This window comes from Schistocerca serialis, unplaced genomic scaffold, assembly GCF_023864345.2.
Source record: "Schistocerca serialis cubense isolate TAMUIC-IGC-003099 unplaced genomic scaffold, iqSchSeri2.2 HiC_scaffold_1427, whole genome shotgun sequence".
Classification (NCBI taxonomy): Eukaryota; Metazoa; Arthropoda; class Insecta; order Orthoptera; family Acrididae; genus Schistocerca; species Schistocerca serialis.
In genome coordinates, this window is record NW_026047655.1 from 5001 (window position 1) to 10000 (window position 5000).

Sequence of the window (5000 nt, forward strand, 5' to 3'; positions counted from 1 at the left end):
AGTAACCGTATACACGGCACTGATTAGTAATAGATGCAGAGCCATCAGAATACAGATAATATATACAACCGTCCCTATACATGCTGAAAGACTCTGCACACAATGAGAACCACACGTCAGCCAGACACTCTTATCACACACTACTCTCTTATCACACACAATATCTAACCACCAGCATGGAAGAACATCCAGTGCATCCTCTCCGCCACATGACACAATCCACACTATCATTACCAGACCGGGAGGTCCACCCAGAAAACACAATATCCCACCCTTCCGACATCCGCACATTGCTCAGCTAAGCCACGAACACCCACACATGTCCTACACAGTGGTGCACCCAACATCACAATACTGCCTCCTGTCACAGCACACAAACAATGGCAGGAATGAAAGACACAGATCTGCCACAACCATGGAATCGGAGCGCCGCCTGTCATGAGCCAAAAGTGCATCCTGACGTGACAAATCGGATAATACCGCAGGCATCCAATTACGATAATCACTATCAACGAACCTGCCGCCCCCCCCCCCAATACACCTTTCCCTACAACAATGTGTATCTGAACCTACGCTATATCGTACCTTAACCTAACCTATATCGTACCTTAACCTAACCTATATCGTACCTTAACCTAACCTATATCGTACCTTAACCTAACCTATATCGTACCTTAACCTAACCTATATCGTACCTTAACCTAACCTATATCGTACCTTAACCTAACCTATATCGTACCTTAACCTAACCTATATCGTACCTTAACCTAACCTATATCGTACCTTAACCTAACCTATATCGTGCCTTAACCTAACCTATATCGTGCCTTAACCTAACCTATATCGTGCCTTAACCTAACCTATATCGTGCCTTAACCTAACCTATATCGTGCCTTAACCTAACCTATATCGTGCCTTAACCTAACCTATATCGTGCCTTAACCTAACCTATATCGTGCCTTAACCTAACCTAATTTGTGCCTTAACCTAACCTAATTTGTGCCTTAACCTAACCTAATTTGTGCCTTAACCTAACCTAATTTGTGCCTTAACCTAACCTAATTTGTGCCTTAACCTAACCTAATTTGTGCCTTAACCTAACCTAATTTGTGCCTTAACCTAACCTAATTTGTGCCGTAACCTAACCTAATTTGTGCCGTAACGTAACCCATGTTGTGCCGTAACGTAACCCATGTTGTGCCGTAACGTAACCCATGTTGTGCCGTAACGTAACCCATGTTGTGCCGTAACGTAACCCATGTTGTGCCGTAACGTAACCCATGTTGTGCCGTAACGTAACCCATGTTGTGCCGTAACCTAACCCATGTTGTGCCTTAACCTAACCCATGTTGTGCCTTAACCTAACCCATGTTGTGCCTTAACCTAACCCATGTTGTGCCTTAACCTAACCCATGTTGTGCCTTAACCTAACCCATGTTGTGCCTTAACCTAACCCACGTTGTGCCTTAACCTAACCTACGTTGTGCCTTAACCTAACCCATGTTGTGCCTTAACCTAACCCATGTTGTGCCTTAACCTAACCCATGTTGTGCCTTAACCTAACCCATGTTGTGCCTTAACCTAACCCATGTTGTGCCTTAACCTAACCCATGTTGTGCCTTAACCTAACCCATGTTGTGCCTTAACCTAACCCATGGTGTGCCTTAACCTAACCCATGTTGTGCCTTAACCTAACCCATGTTGTGCCTTAACCTAACCCACGTTGTGCCTTAACCTAACCCACGTTGTGCCTTAACCTAACCCACGTTGTGCCTTAACCTAACCCACGTTGTGCCTTAACCTAACCTACGTTGTGCCTTAACCTAACCCATGTTGTGCCTTAACCTAACCCATGTTGTGCCTTAACCTAACCCATGTTGTGCCTTAACCTAACCCATGTTGTGCCTTAACCTAACCCATGTTGTGCCTTAACCTAACCCATGGTGTGCCTTAACCTAACCCATGGTGTGCCTTAACCTAACCCATGGTGTGCCTTAACCTAACCCATGTTGTGCCTTAACCTAACCCATGTTGTGCCTTAACCTAACCCATGTTGTGCCTTAACCTAACCCATGTTGTGCCTTAACCTAACCCATGTTGTGCCTTAACCTAACCCATGTTGTGCCTTAACCTAACCCATGTTGTGCCTTAACCTAACCCATGTTGTGCCTTAACCTAACCCATGTTGTGCCTTAACCTAACCCATGTTGTGCCTTAACCTAACCCATGTTGTGCCTTAACCTAACCCATGTTGTGCCTTAACCTAACCCATGTTGTGCCTTAACCTAACCCATGTTGTGCCTTAACCTAACCCATGTTGTGCCTTAACCTAACCCATGTTGTGCCTTAACCTAACCCATGTTGTGCCTTAACCTAACCCATGTTGTGCCTTAACCTAACCCATGTTGTGCCTTAACCTAACCCATGTTGTGCCTTAACCTAACCCATGTTGTGCCTTAACCTAACCCATGTTGTGCCTTAACCTAACCCATGTTGTGCCTTAACCTAACCCATGTTGTGCCTTAACCTAACCCATGTTGTGCCTTAACCTAACCCATGTTGTGCCTTAACCTAACCCATGTTGTGCCTTAACCTAACCCATGTTGTGCCTTAACCTAACCCATGTTGTGCCTTAACCTAACCCATGTTGTGCCTTAACCTAACCCATGTTGTGCCTTAACCTAACCCATGTTGTGCCTTAACGTAACCCATGTTGTGCCTTAACGTAACCCATGTTGTGCCTTAACGTAACCCATGTTGTGCCTTAACCTAACCTATAATGTGCCTTAACCTAACCTAAAGTGCGCCGTAACCTAAACTATATTGCGCCTTAACCTGACGCACGTTGTCGCTGAACCTGCTCTGTAATTGTTATGCAACCCGTTAAAGTAGTGTAGTGTTGCCTAACCGCAACCCTCGCAATATAGTTCGCTACTCGCACTGCCCGGTCCCCTGTGTATCGCGTCATGTTAAACACCTTGCAGGTGTTGCTGACTTTCCACATGCTCCTGCTATACACTGTAGTGTGGATAGCAGCAGGACGTACATGCCCCCCCCCCTTCCCCCCTGCCTTCGCAAGCTGGTCGGTGAGAAGTTTGCATGTTCAATGCCCTTCGCATGCCGACGTACTCAGCCTACGTTGTGGTACGGCCTGTCACCTGTCCGCCGATGTACGCAAAACCCACAAACTGTACTGCACATTGCTCCGTATGTACTGAATGATACATCGTGGCCCATGTGACCGTATGACGACAGCGCCTAGCAACGGCGGACCATACAGTCCAAATATTGTGCACGCAGCTACGTGTCGTCTCCCTATAAGAGCTGGATTGCAGTGTGGTACGCCATACAGACGTGTGGGAGGAACGGACGCCCTGGATGGCGATCAGCATGAGCAGTCTGTTGATGTAGTGGAGCGTGTATTCGGACGTAGTCGTCTCTTCTCACACACCGTGATAGCATGTTGCACCGCGTTCCACATCTGCGACATGCTGCAGAGGCGGGCTGACAGTCGTTCGCGCAATGGACACCGCATACGTACGGGGTCTACCTTCCACGTGTTCTCTAGGCGTGCACATGTTGTTGCGTCTATGTGGGCAGACGTAGTGTGTTGTGACACCTGACACAGGCATGCAATACTCGTTGCAAATGGCGATGGACGTGTACGTTTGCTGGTGACGTTACGCAAATGAACAACCGGTAACCCGTTGTGGTGCGGTTGTTCTCGCTAGAGGTGAATCAGTGTTGGCGACGATCGGTCGAGCTATTAACCGGTTGTTTCAGGGATACCCACCATGCCCACGAACGTGAAAGGGGACCCACCATGCCCACGAACGTGAAAGGGGATCTGGGTGTGAGGCGATACGCGGCGGTGGCTGGGTGGGACCGTCCCCGGCCGGTGAGGGGGGGCCGCCCGGCGTGCTGGCAGCGCGGTGCGTGGGCGCACGCGCTACAGCCGGCTGGTGGGGGCGGCCGGTGGCAGGCGCGCCGGCCGACGGACGCGGCAGGCGGCGCAGCTGCGCGCCGGCGCCCCCTGCTCGCGGCGCCTTGCGGCCAAAGTAGGTCCTCGCGGGCCCGGTGCGAAGCGCGGTGGCCATCTGCAGTGTGCTGGTCCGATTGAGGACTTTGTGCGCTGAGGATGCGCCGCCGCCCGGCGCTCGGCGCCGCGACGCCGTCTGCTGCTCGGTCGCCCCAGCGGTTCTCGCAGGTGGTTTGTATCGCAGCTGTGCGGACGTGTTGGCGCGTGCGCTGTGCTGGGAGAGTTCGCTTCGGCACCCAAGTAGGGCTTTTGTCCTTCTGTGGCGCTGGCGTTGGAGCTGCCGGTCACCGTAGGTGGCGCGTGTTGTCTCCCGCCGGCAATGCCACGACAGCACGCTCCCGGGCCTCTGTCGGCAGCGGCAAGCTCAGTTGGGAGCACGGGTGGTCGCACCTAAAGCGTCTACTCGCCTAACTCCGGGCGATTGCGCCTCTCTCGAACCCGACCAAGTACTTAGGACGGCGCTGCGCGCCGCCGGGACCTGAGAGGGTTTCGAGGTGTGTTGTGCAGGGGAGCTCAGCCTCCTCCTGTTTGCAGAATAATTGAGCGGACGCTTGCGTGTTCGCGCGGGCCCCCGGGACACACTCCCGGGCGGCCGGCTGCTCAGCTCTAGTTGACGCAGCTCCCTGGTTGATCCTGCCAGTAGTCATATGCTTGTCTCAAAGATTAAGCCATGCATGTCTCAGTACAAGCCGCATTAAGGTGAAACCGCGAATGGCTCATTAAATCAGTTATGGTTCCTTAGATCGTACCCACGTTACTTGGATAACTGTGGTAATTCTAGAGCTAATACATGCAAACAGAGTCCCGACCAGAGATGGAAGGGACGCTTTTATTAGATCAAAACCAATCGGTCGGCTCGTCCGGTCCGTTTGCCTTGGTGACTCTGAATAACTTAGGGCTGATCGCACGGTCCTCGTACCGGCGACGCATCTTTCAAATGTCTGCCTTATCAACTGTCGAT

General features: G+C 51.1%; 1 non-coding gene across 1 annotated transcript in view; it reads left to right on the forward strand.

The window, feature by feature from the left end:
- The first annotated feature begins 4659 nt into the window (after positions 1-4659).
- Positions 4660-5000, forward strand: part of LOC126443273 (small subunit ribosomal RNA) — a 1909-nt gene continuing 1568 nt past the window's right edge. Inside the window, exon 1 of the ribosomal RNA XR_007581839.1 lies at positions 4660-5000. This exon is cut by the window's right edge and continues 1568 nt beyond it. This is a non-coding gene — a ribosomal RNA (small subunit ribosomal RNA).